Source organism: Bos javanicus, chromosome 26 (genome assembly GCF_032452875.1).
Source record: "Bos javanicus breed banteng chromosome 26, ARS-OSU_banteng_1.0, whole genome shotgun sequence".
NCBI lineage: Eukaryota > Metazoa > Chordata > Mammalia > Artiodactyla > Bovidae > Bos > Bos javanicus.
Genome location: NC_083893.1, coordinates 44,153,910 through 44,171,291, shown reverse-complemented (window position 1 = coordinate 44,171,291; position 17,382 = coordinate 44,153,910). Strand labels below are relative to the sequence as shown.

General features: G+C 43.0%; 1 long non-coding RNA gene across 1 annotated transcript; it reads right to left on the bottom strand.

Moving 5' to 3' along the window:
- Positions 1–3,970: 3,970 nt before the first annotated feature.
- Positions 3,971–12,801, bottom strand: LOC133239538 (uncharacterized). Its single transcript, XR_009733869.1, has 3 exons — positions 12,477–12,801; positions 4,495–4,603; positions 3,971–4,115 (listed from the first exon to the last, which is right to left on the bottom strand). It is a non-coding gene; the product is annotated as an uncharacterized LOC133239538 (long non-coding RNA).
- Positions 12,802–17,382: the final 4,581 nt, after the last annotated feature.

Genomic DNA, 17,382 nt, shown 5'->3' with positions numbered 1-17,382 from the left:
TGGAAGAGGCAAGGAAGGATGCCTCCTTTTTAGAAAGGGTACATCTCCGCCAACACTACGATTCCAGACTTTGAGCTGCCACAAATGCGAAAGAATAGATTTCTGTTGTTTTAAGCCACCCAGTTTGTGGTATTGATTGCTGCAACCCTTAGAAAACTAATATAGATACTTTTTCTTAGTTGACCCAAAACGAAAAAACCCTCTTTCCTCCTCCTCCTCAAAAGACTCCTTTGGTGATAAAATACCTGTCTAAAGGGAATGGAAATGATCCAAATAAAATGCTAATTGTGATTAAATTCCTTCTTCCTGCAGGAAATAAAATCCCTATTAGCTAGACAAATGTAAACATTTGGGGAAAGTGGTTTCTGTCCTAACTTTGTCGGATGTTCCTGTGTAGCCTTGGTCCCACGTTCATATCCATGTAATTATCTGAAATGTGCATTCATATTATTGTATCTAATAAAACATATTCTTATAGAGTAGCTGCACACCACACGGTAGCTTTTACATGATAATTTCTCAATAATTCTTTATTCTCCCAGGTGTGGTTTAGGTGATACTCACTTCAAAGATGTGAATTCACCTTATTTACCAGGAAAAGAGAGAATCTAGAATTTTAATTTAAAACTGAGGGGGAATATTTATTCCTTTGGAGTAAAACAATCTTATGTTACCACCCATGATTTCCAAGTTAGAAATTAAATACTTTGATTTGGCAAAAAATAAAAAGGAAAGAAATCTGGGGATAATTTCTAAGTCATCATGCATTGGGTGTATTTAGCAACAATATTAGACTTGAAGCAACTGTTAGAAAATTGTTTGAGCAATAACAAAAGTAAGCCAGTCTCGACTGAGTATCAGTAATATTAATAGCTACTATGAATTGAGTGTGGACTCTGCAAAGTGTAAAGCCAGATGCTCTACCTATGTAAGTGGTTCATGACCTGGGGTAACTTTGTCCCCAGGGTATATTTGGTGATGTCCAGAGACATTTTTGGATGTCACAACTGCAGGGTCAAGAGTGGAGACAGTGCTACTGGGTCAAGGTCAGGGAGGCTGCTGAACTGTCTACAACCCACAGGGCAGCCCCGCCCCACCACAAGGAAAGGTCCAGCCCTGGATGTCAATAGTGTGATGGTGAGAAACCCAGTCTACTTGCTCCCACTCAGCCCCACCAATGATGCCCAATAGACCCAACCTACAGATCGGAAGACTGAGTTTCAGGGACAACAAATAAATTGCCCATATCCCCAAGGCAAGATTAAAAACCCTTAGTTTCCTCTATAGGGGATAGGTAACTAACAATCATTTACCAATAGCAGGGACCTAGAAATGAGTTCGGAGAAGGCAATGGCACCCCACTTCAGTAATCTTGCCTGGAAAATCCCATGGACGGAGAAGCCTGGTGGGCTGCAGTCCATGGGGTTGTTAAGAGTCGGACACGACTGAACGACTTCCCTTTCACTTTTCACTTTCATGCATTGGAGAAGGAAATGGCAACCCCCTCCAGTGTTCTTATCTGGAGAATCCCAGGGACGGGGGAGCCTGGTGGGCTGCCGTCTATGGGGTCACACAGAGTCGGACACGACTGAAGTGACTTAGCAGCAGCAGAAATGAGTTAAAGAAAGAATTTACAAATACTTCTGATGCCTGACAGCACGTTAAAGCAATGCAATAGAGCTTCTGGTATTGACCGTGAGGAGATCACAGTACCAAGGCGGGAACATGTTCTTTATAACCTACCGACCCACGTTAGCCTCTTCTCGGGTTCTTTTCTCTGCTTTATCATTCGTAATTGGATAACTTTTCTCCAATTTTCTCCTTGGAACAGTGAAGATAAGGTTTCTGTTTAATCATCCTCCTCTAAGCGCTTGCAATCAGGCAGGATATTGCTGCTTTTAAAATAAGACAATGACATTTAATGACTTTCATTTCTTCCCATACAAAAGATTAATTTATATGCTGGAGTCATCGCTTCGTTGGGAAACTCAGCCTATTCTTTGTGAAATGCTGCAATATGATTAACAACTCAATCCCTCCCTTATAGTTTTAATTTTGTGGCTTTCTCTATGTATATTTACCTTCACAGTCTAATTTAGCCTTTGCTTTAGCATTAGGATAAAATTGGCCAATGAAGCGGAAGGGTGATGCTGTGTCCTCTCAGAGGAGCCCCGGGAGTCAAACTTCCTCACCTCCAGGTACTGCAGGCACCTTAAAAAGATGGGACCATCATGGAGAGTGACTAGAGAATTTGGGTCCTCATCGGAAATGTTGGCCTAATCCAACAAATCAAGGCCTCCTGTGAGCTGACCTTGACCTTCTCACCTCTCATGGCATCCAGCCACACCAGGCAGTTCCTTTTCCCCAGAATATCCAACATTATCCTCCCATTTCCACATCTCTTCTTGAGACATTTCCCTTTTGCCCAGTTTCCTTCTCCCTGTCTTCCATCAAAATTCTATTTACCCTTCAAAGTTCATCTCAAATTGATCTTGGTGGCCTCGGCCTGCAGCGGCTTGAAGCAGGGCTTCGGTTCCCTGGCCAGAGATTGTGTCTGGGTCACGGCGGTGAGATCACCAGATCCTAGCCACTAGACCAGTGGTCAGTGACAAGGCCCTGGCCATTCAGCTTTGTGGAAAAGAATTCCCACAAAGATGGAAAACAGTGAAGGAAGTAAAGTACTTGTTAAGAGGGGAAAGGGTACAGTACATGCGGATAGGCACACAGCAGACTCTGGGGTGAGTCCTTGAGTCACACCTCATGGCAGTTTAAATCACTTTTATGGGGCATTTCTCTGGGTTTCCCTTGGCCAATCATTTTGGTGTGCCTGGTATCACAGCCCATATGTGGTATATCTTAGGATTCTCCCATGTGTGCGCATGCATCTCTTAGCCAAAATGGATTCTGCTGAAGAGGCCTATGGGTAGAGCATCACTTGGCATCCCTCCGCCTTTGACATCCAAAGAGCCTTTCTGAAGACATGTAGTCAGGGACGTGTCCTGACTTTGAGAATAACAGGTATGTCTCTTAATTGTCCCACTGTTCTCATCTTGGGATTCCAGTTCGCAGGGAATGGATCTCCTATCACTTTACCCTGGGGCCTAAGGGTATCTACCCCCTGCTTCAAAATGTCTTGTCCCTGAAGTCTTCGCCCACTCCCTTGTAGAATGCCTCACTCCTTCCTAGGCTCACACGGTCCTTGCCACTGAAGCCCTGGTTTCATCCTGCTTTGTATGAAGATGGGAACAACCATTGCTTGCTGAGTACTTCAGTGGCCAAGCGCAGGTGTTATCATGACAGCTCTAAGCTGCCGAATCATACATGTCATTTGATAGGGAAGTCCAGATTCAGAGAACTTGAGTGATGTGCTCAAGTCCACACAGTTATTAAGAGGGCTTAGTGAGCTGTGGGTTCAAACACCTGGGAAATTTTCCTTCTCATAAAACCCAGTGGAGTACAGTAGAAGCTAACTCAACATTGTGAAGTAACTATACTCCAACAAAAATTAATTAAAAAAAAAAAAGCTAATGGAAAGCCCTTGGCAGTACTGAGAGAGAGAGAAGCGTCTGAAAGTTCCCAGAGGAGGAGGGTCACCACGCCACACCTCCACGGAGCCTGGCACCTCCACGGGCAGTGTGGACCCCCTCCCCAATTCACTACACAAAGTGGGCTGGACCTCCCCCCAGGCCCCTCCATGGACCTGTTCCCATTTAGACATTACCACGTTAAATATGCAAATGTGAAACCTTCTAAAGGTTCTAAAATGGTACCCTAAATCAATATTAATCAAATGTGTTTATCCATTACTTACAAGATACCCCCGCCCTCCTCCCCCCAAAAATCACATCACTTCATGTCTCAAGCAAAGGAAAAGGGTTCAGTTGATCCTCAGGCTACATTCTGGCCTCAGAAACTTGTTTCTAATTCTTCCTGATGTTAATGGTGAGTGTGACCTGTTTCCTAAGAGAAAAGATGCCCTTTTGGGATGGAGTCTTATAGGCCCTATTGTTCCTGGTACTCACGAGTGATGTGATCCATTGTGACAACCCCTCAGTGCCCCCAAAGCGATACATTACAGAAACCTGGAATGCTTACTGCAAAGGGTTTCATAGATGCTGTCAGGATAAAGGAAATCATAATTTTAACAAAGAGACTGCCTCATCTCTGACACAGAAGGCCCTCACCCCCCTCCCGGTGCACATTCTCTGATATGACATAACCCTGTGATTGTGGACTGAAGAGTGCTCTCAGCTTTCCCTCCAAGGCCCCCTAACCACCCACTGTCTCTGTGCCACCAGCTGCTCTAAGCCCGATGACTTAAATCTGGTGCCATCCAGTATAAAATGTGCCCTCTGCCAGATTGCCTTGGCCCAGAAAACCATGGCGGATCAAGCCGCAGGAGCCTTGGAGATAATCACTTTGGTGAATCTCAACCCGTATAGATAAACAGCTGTGGCTCTCTCTCCAAGAAAGTGCACATACACACAGACTCACCATGTCAAGGAGTTTGCCGACCTACAAAGCCCATCCATGAAGTCCACAGAGGAGAATCCACGACCCAGTCCCAGAGCAGCCCAGAAAACCATTACAGCTGACCCAGATCCTACAGCCAAGGGCAGAAATAAGGCAAAAAGTCAGGTCCTGCATCTCTTGGTCAGTACAAGGAAATCTGCTCCATGCCCCGCCCCATTCTTCCCATGGTCCTTCTTGATGGCAACCCGCTCGTGCTGCCCTCACACTGAATGAGGCTCGCCTTTCCCATGATCACGCATCTTGCTGCTGTTGTTCAGTCGCTAAGTTGTGTCCAACTCTTTGCAACCCCATGGACTGCAGAACGCCAGGCTTCCCTGTCCTTCACGATCTCCCGGAGTTTGCTGAAATTCATGTTCATTGAGCCGGTGATGCCATCCAGCCATCTCATCCTCTGTCACCTCCTTCTCCTCCTGCCCTCAATCTTTCCCAGCATCAGGGTCTTTTCCAACGAGTTGGTTCTTGCATCAGGTGGCCCAAGTATTGGAGCTGCAGCTTCAGCATCAGTCCTTCCAATGAATATTCAGGGTTGATTTCCTTTATGATCATACATGGGGTCATTCATTATGTTTTTCCATGAAGAATAATACACACAATGAAATGAACACCGTTCAATAAATATTTGCAAAGGGGCACACCAACCAAATCAACACATAACACACTCGGATCATCCTCCCTTATGCCCCTGCCAGTCACCCCCAGCCACAAAGATCTCTAGCACCTTCATTCATCTTGCTTATTTTTTAATTTTATATAAGCGGAAGCAAAGAGTTCACACCCCTTTGTATCTGGATTCTTTCACTCAAAATTATGTTCAGGAGATTCATCTGTATCATTATATATAACTGTAGCATAAGTTGCTCTTCTTCACCACTGTAGAGTATTCCATGGCATGAACAGATCACAATTTAATTGTCTATCCTATTGTTGATGGACATCTGGGTTATTTCAGTTGGAGGCTACTGCAAACAGTGCTGCTATGAACTTTCTCATAAATGTCTTTTTTTCCTCTTTAGTATTTTATTTATTTATTTTTGGCTTGGCTGGGTCTTTGTTGCTGCACGAGGGCTTCCTCTGGTTGCAGCGAGCAGGAGCTGCTCTCTAGTTGCAGGATGCGGGCTTCTCTTTAGGGTGGCTTCTCTTTCTGTGGAGCACAGACTCCAGGACGTGGGCTCGGAAGTAGTGGTGCACAGGGCTTAGTTGCTCTACAGCTGGTGGCCTCTTCCTGGACCAGGGATCAAGTCTATGTCCTCTGGGTTGGCAAGCAGATTCTTAATCACTGGACCACCAGGGAAGTCTGTCTCATAAATATCTTTTCGATGAATAAATGTATTTAACTATTTTGAGTATATACTTAGCAGTTGGAGTACGGAGTCACAAGGTATGTATTTTTGTTCAAATTTAGCAGATAATGCCGAAATGTTTTCCAACACGTATGTCCCAATTTACATTTCCACCAATGGTAAATAAGATGTCTGTTTCACGTCCTCTTCAATGTGTGGTAGTATGAATCTTTTTTTTAATCTTAACCATTCAAATGGCTATTTAACCGTGGCTTTAATATGCCCTTGCCTTGTGATTAATGAGCTTGAGCATCTTTTCAGATATTTATTCATCATTTGGCTATTTATTGCTCTTTTGTAAAACATTTATTCAAGTTTTTTGCCCATTTTTCTATTGGGTTGTTTGTCTTTTTCTTATTCGTTTGTGGGTTTTCTTTCTTGATACTTCTAGTAGAGTCCTTAGTCAAATATATTTATTGCAAACATAAGTCACTCTTTTTATTCCCTTATTGGTGTCTTTTGGTTAAAAAATCTTAATTATAATATAGTCATGTATTTGTATACAGACATTACATACATCAGTATACATATATATATATGTATATATAATCTTAATTATAATAGTCAAATAATGTGTGTATACATGTGGATACATATACATATGTATGTCCAACTTATAAACCTCATCCTTTATAATGAGTGCTTTCGGTGTCCTGTTGTAGAAATCTTTGCCTAGCCCAAAGATCGGGAAAATATTCTCTACAGACTCTTCCAGAAGATTTATTGATTTATTTTTCACAGGTACATCTATGATTCACCTGGAATTGTTTCTTATGAGTGGTGTACGATAGGATTCAGGTTTCATTTTGTTCCATATGGATAGCTAGTTGAGCCAGTACCACTTACTTGTTGAAAAGGCCGCTCTTCCCTTAGTTCAGTGCACTGCACTCAATTTCAGTATCACTCAACTAACCTTATCCATATGGGTCTACTTCTGGACTCTATTCTCTTCCATTGGGCTATTTGTTTATCCTTGTGCCAATACCTATTAATATATTATGTTGAGGTATGTTCCTTCCACACCCATTTTATTGAGAGTTTTTAATCATAAATTAATGCTATATTTTGTCAAATGCTTTTTCTGCATCTATTGAGGTGATCATAGTATTTTTATCCTTATTTTGTTAACATGATGCATCATGCAGATTGATTTGTGAGTGCTGAATCACCCTTTTATCCCTGAAATAAATCCCACTTGATCATGGTATATGACATTTTAAATGTATTGTTGTATTAGATTTGCTAATATTTTGTTGAGGATTTTTACATCTGTGTTCATCATGGACATTGACTCTTAATTTTCTTTTTGTGTTCTCCTTGTCTGGTTTTGGTATTAGGGTAATATCAGCCTTGTAAAATGAGCTAGAAACTATTCCCACTCCTTTGATTTTTTTTGGAAGAGTTTCAGAAGAATAGGTATTAAATCATCTTAGAGTTTGGTAGAATTCACTAGTTAATCCATCTGGTCCTGGACACATGTTATGGGGAAGGATTTTGATTACAGTTTCAAGCTCCTTACCAGTGATCAGTCTATTCTGATTTACTTTTTTTTTTTTTCATGATTCAACCCTGAAAGATTGTATGATTCTAAGAATTTATCCATTTCTTCTAGGTTGTCCAGTTTGTTCGGTTCAGTTCAGTCGCTCAGTCGTGTCCGACTCTTTGCGACCCCATGAATCGCAGCACACCAGGCCTCCCTGTCCATCACCAACTCCCGAAGCTTTCTCAAACTCATGTCCATCAAGTATGTGATGCCACTCAACCATCTCATCCCCTTCTCCTCCCATCTTCAATCTTTCCCAGCATCAGGGTCTTTTCCAAGGAGTCAGTTCTTTGCACCAGGTGGCCAAAGCATTGGAGTTTCAGCTTCAGCATCAGTCCTTTCAATAAATATTCAGGACTGATTTCCTTTAGGATGGACTGGTTGGATCTCCTTGCAGTCCAAGGGACTCTCAAGAGTCTTCTCCAACACCACAGTTCAAAAACATCAGTTCTTCGGTGCTCAGCTTTCTTTAGCAATGGTGAGGGACATAAGGAAATACAATATATTGTCAAAATCAGTTTGTGGATTTTTCCTGGAGACTCAGCTGGTCTCTAATAAATTGAAAAGAAACAGTTTTGTAGCCAACATACCGTTCACCTTCTAGTGCTGATAATCCAGAGAATTCCACCTAGTGTAAACCTGACTTTCTGTAACCTGACAGACAAAATAAAGCTTCTAGAACCTTCTGTGATCATGAGTCCTGCCACAAAGGTACTGTCCAGTTCTATGCAACAGCCATTCTTTTTACAAAACTCCAAATCCTGTTACCCTATCTTGACTGAATCATCTTCAACAGATGAAGAATCTTGGCTTTCCCTCCTCCCCACTGAGGGGTTCCCTGTGGTTTGGGGAGGGGGTAGCAGTCTCTGTGTCTCTTTCAGCATTTTCTGTCTCTGCTCTGGTATAGCGTCTGGCCAGCACACACCTTCAGCCTTTTCGCCAAGATGTTCTACATGAATACTACCACAGCAGTAGATCTGTCTTAAAGCAGTTTGCTCCTTTTACCAAGGAAAATGCTGTCTTTAAGGGGAATAAATGGTAACATCCATGTGCATAACATTTGACACAGTATCCCATTTCTAAGAAATCATCTTAAAGGAATTATAGTAGACATACACAAAGATGTACATAAGAGTATATTCAATGAAGCATCATGCTGCTGCTGCTGCTAAGTCACTTCAGTCGTGTCTGATTCTGTGCGACCCCATAGACGGCAGCCCACCAGGCTTCCCCGTCCCTGGGATTCTCTAGGCAAGAACACTGGAGTGGGTTGCCATTTCCTTCTCCAATGCATGAAAGTGAAAAGTGAAAGTGAAGTTGCTCAGTCGTGTCCGACCTTCAGCGACCCCCATGGACTGCAGCCTTCCAGGCTCCTCCGTCCATGGGATTTTCCAGGCAAGAGTACTGGAGTGAGGCATCATACTTGATAGCAAAAAAATGAAAACCCTAAATTCATTAGTTGTGAAAAGACTACAGAAACAGTGGTCTCAGCTGAGTGATAGAACTGTTTGCAGCCTCTAAAAATCATGTGCTCAATATTTGCTGACTTATGAAAGTGGTCAAAGTAGAATAAGCAAGAAAAAAAAGAGTGAAAAGTATTAAGTCAAGTTGTTTTTAAAAGATTGAACTTGGTGTATAAGGTGTGCATCAAGCAGATCTAAAAGGACACCACCAAAATATTACCAATGGTTACTACTGGGGCAGGATAATGGTGGTTGGTTTCTGGTTTTCATGTGTGAAGAGCCATCATTTCATTCCCTTCTTAGGAGATGAGGAAACATGTCACCCATCCGAATGGCTAGAGCCTCGTCCACATCAACATCAGACCACAAACACATCTGTTTTCAGGAATCTGCTTCTGTTAACTGGGCTCCAAAGAACCATTGTAGGTTTTAAAGCATTAATATTAGTCCTGAACATGGTTTTATTGGTAGCAAAAAAAAATTTTAATACTAAAATATTGGGAAAGGACCAACTTTCAAAACCAGAAGCAGGTTTTTGAGGCCGGCACTCCCAGTGTGGACCTAAAAATTCAAAGTCAGGCCTCCCATCAGGCTGGTATTTGAGACAGCTCATCCTCAGCTGCTCAACTGACAGACGGGTGTTTTCCTTCCTGTTTTCCAAACTCTGAAATGCTGTTCCATTGTCTCTTCAACAATACATTTCCAGGGACTTCCCTGGTGGTCCAGTGGTTAAGAATCCACCTTCCAATGCAGGGAACACAGGTTCTGTCCCCAGTGGGGGAACTAAGATCCCACATGAATCAGAGCAACTATGCCCACAACTGCAGCTAGAGAGAAGCCTACCCACCGCAGCGACACAGCCAGGAAAACTTGCAAGCCACAACTAAGACCTCACACAGCCAAAAATAAATAAATATTTCAAAATAACCGTAATAACACATTTCCAAAGGCTAAAATCCGTGACATGGATGAGGCTCGAAAGGCCCAAGATCTGCCCAGTGTGTGTGTTAGTCACTCAGCTGTGACTTTCTGCGACCCCCTGGACAGTAGCCCACCAGGCTCCTCTGTCCAGTAAGTTCTCCAGGCAAGAATACTGGCCCTTCTTCAAGGGAATCTTCCTGACCCAGAGTTGGAACCCAAGTCTCCTGCATTTTCAGGCAGATTCTTTACCATCTGAGCCACCAGGGAAACCCAAGGTCTGCTCAGAGATGATTCAGATCCAACAGAAGTTTGGCCAGAAAATAGGAGCAGGTGAAGAGGGACTCAGTATTTAGACAGCTTTGCGCATAATCTACAGGTGATGAAAGGTGCCTGGCGAGAGCTTCCTCTTCATTTAAATATGTGATTTGGACTCTCCCTGGATCCCTCAGTTGTTTGTTTTTCCTGCTTCTTGCTACATCTTAAATTTGAGCATTATTTTAAGCAAAGTTGTTGTACCTTAATTTACTTTACCAAACACACACAGAGTCGTCTTGAGAGCTGACATGATAGATGGTAACTGCACGGGCTAGGGCCCCAAAGGCGGTAATTTGTGTTTTGAAATTCCTTAATTATATATGTACACAGTGACTCTAATAGCCCCCACAGAGGCACTGGGTCCAGCCGTAGTCCCTAAACACTGTCTCAGAAATAGGAATAAAAACTTGTAAACGAAGAGTTTTAAACCAGGGCTGGGGATAAATCAGATATAAAAAATCTGCAATGTGATATACAAGACATCCTAATCACCACGTCTGTAATTACAAAGAAGAGTAAATCACTTTTTTAAAAACTGTGTTCTTGATGCAATAAAGAAGAATAATTAACTCTTAACTCAAAGCTGCCGTCCTGATCCTGGATGACTGTGCTAACCCTTGGGAAAGGTAAGGATGACAAAGGAAACCAACTTTCAGACCTGTGAAGAGTGCAGGTGGTTCCACTGGGGCCTATGATTTTCTTTTGTTCTTCACACAGCAAGGCAAATAAATAAGCCACTAAAACGATCATGCAAGGGAGAGGGCTTCTGTGTAAATACCCCAGCGTTAAAAACAAGAAGGCAATTATGTTTTACAATATGAACTCTTGATTAGTAAGCAGCATGCATGTCCCTTCCCAGTGTGCAAAGTGTTTTCACATAAAGCGGCTGGTGTGGGTTCCCTGCAGCCCAATGGGTAGATAGCATTGCCCCATTTTACAGAAGAGGAAACTGAGGCTTGGGGAATCGCTGCCTGGCAGACAGTCCCATGGTCCAGAGAGACAGCCCAGGAGCAGAATCTAGACAGTCTTCTCAGCTGTTCCCTTCGGTGCAAAGGATAGAAAAGAAGCCATGGGCAGGGGGTGAGGGGTGGCTGGTCATGTGTGTCACATGGCATTGGCCCAGGCAGCGTGGCTGGTAGGGGGGTCCCAGAGACCTGGAGCTCAGAAACGCTGTCCAGCCACCACTAGGACAGCCCAGGGAGGAGACACCCCACTCCTGCCGCTGGCCCCAGCCCCCCTGCAGGTGGCAGACCCCAGGCTGCCACGGTTACACAACCATGTGAGTGTACTTAGTACGGCTGAACTGACTTCTGTATTTTATTTTATTTTTATTTATTTGTTTGGCTGCACCCAGCTCATTGTGGTAGCACGTGGGGATCTAGCTCCCTGACCAGAGGTTGAACCTGGGCCCCACCACCCCACCTGCATTGGGAGCACGCACAGTCTTAGCCGCTGGACCACCAGGGAAGTCCCTGAACTGACTTTTCTAAACGGCATTTTTTCACTACATATATTTTACCACAATAAAAAGGCACAAATGCTAGATTTTTTTAAATCCCTAAAAAGATTTCCAGTTCCACAGGTAAGGAGCTTGGAAGTCCCCGCTCCATCCTAACAAGCAAAAACCGAATGAACTGAGCCACCAGCTCTTCTGAGATCTGTAAGTGAAGTGGGGTCACGGGGCAAGCTGCTGCCCCTGGAACTGGAGAGATGGAGAGATGGACAGACACAGACAATCGCAGCTTATGGAGCAGAAACCTCCACGGGAACCGCTGCCAGGCTAGAAAAACCTGAACAAATTGCTGGAAGCTCCAAGAGGGCAAGTCAGAGCATTGAACACTCGGGGGAGACCCAATTCAGGACGGAGCCCCAGTCTTCATAAGTTTTAGCTCCAGGTGCTCCTCTAGATGCTCCCAGTAAATATCAGAAAAATTTCATGCTTTCACTCTGGGGAGGGGAAAATGAGCTTTTATAAAATATACCATAGCGTTCTATCCCTCTTAACAAAGTCTGCCCTCAGGAGAAACTGCTGCTGCTGCTGCTAAGTCGCTTCAGTCGTGTCCGACACTGTGCGACCCCATAGATGGCAGCCCATCAGGCTCCCCTGTCCCTGGGGTTCTCCAGGCAAGAACACTGGAGTGGGTTGCCATTTCCTTCTCCAATGCAGGAAAGAGAAAAGTGAAAGTGAAGTCGCTCAATCGTGTCCGACTCTTAGCAACCCCATGGACTGCAGCCTTCCAGGCTCCTCTGTCCATGGGATTTTCCAGGCAAGAGTCCTGGAGCGGGGTGCCATTGCCTTCTCCGAGGAGAAACTAGTTAACCAGAATCTAACCTGTTGGGGCCGATCAGAACCTAACTGACCTGCAGGAAGGGAAATAGTCCAGTCCTTGAGCCATCCTGTCCCACCTGAAGAAGGAGGAACAAGCAAACTGAGAAACACTTGTGAGGTTCACAGGCACAGGCTCCCTACAAGACACTCCCTGCACCCACCAGAACTTCACTAAAGGCCTATTTACAGCAGTTCCTTTGACCCAGTACCTCGTGTCCAAATAGCAACTAAAAAACTATGAGGCATACTAAAAGACAAAAAGGACAGTGTGAAGAGACAAAGCAAGTATCCAAACCAGACATAGCAGTCTGAGGTTATCAGACGGAGAATTTAAAACAGCTCTGATTACAAACAACAAGGCCCTACTACATAGCACAGAGAACGAAAGTCAATATCCCGTTATAAACCAAAGGTATATGAAAATATATATATATGTATGTATAACTGAATCACTTTGCTATACAGCAGAAATGAAAACATAAGTCAAATATACTTGGATATAATAAATTTTAGAAATAAATTTTTAAAAGTTAATAGGGATTTCCCTGGTGGTCCGGTGGTTAAGAGTCTGCCTTGCAATGCAGGGAACATGGGTTTGATCGCTGATCAGGGAACTAAGATCCCACATGCTGCCAGGGAACTAAATGAAACATCCCGTGTGCTGCAAACAAGACCTTCACAGCTAAATAAATAAAATGTTTTTAATTTAATAAATCAACTATGATTAATATGCTAAGGGCTTTCATGGATAAAGAAGAGAGCATGCAGGAACAGATGGGCAATGTAACCAGAGAGATGGAGATCCAGAGAAAGAACAAAATGAAATGCATTCAATCAAGAACACTGTAACAGAAACGAAGAATGCCTCAGATAGGCTTATTAATAGACTGGACACAGCTTGAGGAAAGAATCCCTGAGCTTGAGGATATGATAACAGAAACTTCCGAAACTGAAAATCAAAGAGAAGAAATGATTGGGAAAAAAAGAACAGAATAAGACTATGCTTGCTGTTGTTGTTTGTTCAGTTGCGAAGTCGTGTTTGACTCTTTTGTGACCCCCTGGACTATAGCCCGTCAAGTTCCTCTGTTCATGGGATTTCCAGGCTAGAACACTGGAGGGTGTTGCCATTTCCTTCTCCAGGGGATCTTCCCAACCCAGGGGTTGAACCTGGATCTTCTGCATTGCAGGTGGATTCTTTATCATCTGAGTCACCAGGGAAGCCCAGATATAAACATCCTGAACAAAAAATATTTTTAGAGACAGTCACACTTTTCAAAAGTTTCTGACAAAACGTGGTCCACTGGAGGAGGGAATGGCAAACCACTTCAGTATTCTTCCCCTGAGAACCCCATGAACAGTATGAAAAGGCAAAAAGATAGGACGCTGAAAGATGAACTCCCCAGGACGGTAGGTGCCCAACATGATACTGGAGATCAGTGGAGAAATAACTCCAGAAAGAATGAAGAGATGGAGCCAAAGCAAAAACAACACCCATTTGTGGATATGACAGGTGATAGAAGTAAAGCCTGATGCTGTAAAGGGCAATACTGCATAGGAACCTGGAATGTTAGGTCCATGAATCAAGGCAAATTGGAAGTGGTCAAACAGGAGATGGCAAGAGTGAACGTCGACATTCAAGGAATCAGTGAACTAAAATGGACTAGAGTTGGTGAATTTAACTCAGATGACCATTATATCTACTATTGTGGGCAAGAATCCCTTAGAAGAAATGAAATAGCCCTCATAGTCAACAAGAGAGTCCGAAATGCAGTACTTGGGGGCAGTCTCAAAAATGACAGAATGATCTCTGTTCATTTCCAAGGCAAACCATTCAATATCACACTAATCCAAGTCTATGCCCCAGCCACTAACGCTGAAGAAGCTGGTGAATAGTTCTATGAAGACCTACAAGACGTTCTAGCACTAACACATAAAACAGATGTCCTTTTCATTATAGTGGACAGGAATGCAAAAGTAGGAAGTCGAGAAATACCTGGAGTAACAAGTAAATTTGCCCTTGGAGTATGGAATGAAGCAGGCCAAGGCTAATATAGTTTTGCCAAGAGAACGCACTGGTCATAGCAAACACCCTCTTCCAACAACACAAGAGAAGATTCTACACATGGTCAATACTGAAATCAGATTGATTATATTCTTTGCAGCCAAAGATACAGAAGCTCTATACAGTCAGCAAAAACAAGACTGGGAGCTGACTGTGACTCAGATCATGAACTCCTTATTGCAAAATTTAGACTTAAATTGAAGAAAATAGAGAAAATCACTAGACCATTCAGGTATGACCTAAATCAAAATCCCTTACAATTATACAGTGGAAGTGACAAATAGATTCAAGGGGTTAGATCTGATAGACAGAGTGCCTGAAGAACTACGGACAGAGGTTCATGACATTGTGCTGGAGGCAGTGATCAAGAGTATCCCCAAGAAAAAGAAATGCAAAAAGACAAAATGGTTGTCTGAGGAAGTCTTACAAATAGCTGTGAAAAAGAAGAGAAGCAAAAGGCAAAGGAGAAAAGGAAAGATATACCAATCTGAATGCAGAGTTCCAAAGAAGAGCAAGGAGAGATAAGAAAGCCTTCCTCAGTGATCAGGGCAAAGAAATAGATGAAAACAATGGAATGGGAAAGACTAGAGATTTCTTCAAGAAAATTAGAGATACCAGGAGAACATTCCATGCAAAGATGAGCTCAATAAAGGACAGAAATGGTATGGACCTAACAGAAGCAGAAGATATTAAGAAGAGGTGGCAAGAATACACAGAAGAACTATACAAAAAAGATCTTCATGACCCAGATAATCACAATGGTATGCTCACTCACCTAGGGCAAGACATCCTGGAATGTGAAGTCAAGTGGGCCTTAGGAAGCATCACTATGAACAAAGCTAGTGGAAGTGATGAAACTCCAGTTGAGTGATTTCAAATCCTGAAAGATGATGCTGTGAAAGTGCTGCACTCAATAGGCCAGGAAATTTGGAAAACTCAGCAGTGGCAACAGGACTGGAAAAGGTCGGTTTTCATTCCAATCCCAAAGAAAGGCAATGCCAAAGAATGCTCAAACTACCACTCAGTTGCACTCATCTCACACGCTAATAGAGTAATGCTCAAAATTCTCCAAGCCAGGTTTCAACAGTATGCAAACTGTGAACTTCCAGATCTTCATGCTGGTTTTAGTAAGGCAGAGGAACCAGAGATCAAATTGCCAGCATCTGTTGGATCATTGAAAAAGCAAGAGAGTTCCAGAAAAACATTTACTTCTGCTTTATTGACTATGCCAAAGCCTTTGACTGTGTGGACCACAATAAACTGTGGGAAATTCTTCAAGAGATGGGAATAACAGACCACCTGACCTTCCTCCTGAGAAATCTGTATGCAGGTCAGGAAGCAACAGTTAGAACTGGGCATGGAACAACAGACTGGTTCCAAATAGGAAAAGGAGTACATCAAGGCTGTATATTGTCACTCTGCTTATTTAACTTCTATGCAGAGTACATCATGAGAAACGCTTGGCTGGAGGAAGCACAAGCTGGAATCAAGATTGCCGGGAGAAATATCAATAACCTCAGATATGCAGATGACACCACCCTTATGGCAGAAAGTGAAGAACTAAAAAGCCTCTTGATGAAAGTGAAAGAGGAGAGTGAAAAAGTTGGCTTAAAGCTCAACATTCAAAAAACTAAGATCATGGCATCCGGTCCCATCATTTCATGGCAAATAGATGGGGAAACAGTGTCAGACTTTGTTTTTCTGGGCTCCAAAATCACTGCAGATGGTGACTATAGCCATGAAATTAAAACACTTACTCCTTGGAAGGAAAGTTATAAGCAACCTAGACAGCATATTGAAAAGCAGAGACATTACTTTGCCAACAAAGGTCCATCTAGTCCCTTGGACTGCAAGGAGATCCAACGAGTCCATTCTGAAGGAGATCAGCCCTGGGATTTCTTTGGAAGGAATGATGCTAAAGCTGAAACTCCAGTACTTTGGCCACCTCATACGAAGAGCTGACTCATTGGAAAAGACACTGATGCTGGGAGGGATTGGGGGCAAGAGGAGAAGGGGACGACAGAGGATGAGATGGATGGATGGCATTACTGACTCAATGGACATGAGTTTGATTAAACTCTGGGAGTTGGTGAGAGACAGGCAGGCCTGGCATGCTGCAGTCCATGGGGTCACAAAGAGTCAGACATAACTGAGTGACTGAACTGAACTGAAGAGACTAGATCTTAAAAGTCCTTATCACACATACCAAAAAGAAAAAAAAAAAAACCTTTTTGTAACTATCTATAGTGACAGATGTTGACTTAGATTTATTGTGATCATCGCACAGTATACAGTCATCTTTCAGTGTCCACAGGAACTGGATCTAGGACCTGCCACAGATACCAAAATCCATTTATGCTCAAGTCTTATAGTTAGCACCCTGCAACCACAGGTTCTGCAAATGCAGATCCAACCAACCACTGATTGTAAACATATTTATATGATAGTATATGTTGCAAAAAAAAATCTCTGTATAAGTGGACCCATGCAGTTCAAACCTATGTTTTTCAGGGGTAAACTGTATGCATATATCAAATCATTATGTTGTATTACCTGAGACTAACTATATTACTTGAAACTAATATAATATGTCACTTATACCTCAATTTTTTTAAATGATGAGGACTAGAGTATAAAACTACTATATCCCCATCATGAGTAGAATTATGACAGCTCTCATCCTAATTTGGGGGCTTCCCTGGTGGCTTGCCTGGTAAAGAATCCACCTGCAATTTGGGAGACCTGGGTTTGATCCCTGGGTTGGGAAGATCCCCTGGAGAAGGGAACAGCTACCCACTCCAGTATTCTGGCCTGGAAAATTCCATGGACTGTATAGTCCATGGGGTTGCAAAGAGTCAGACACGACTGAGCAACTT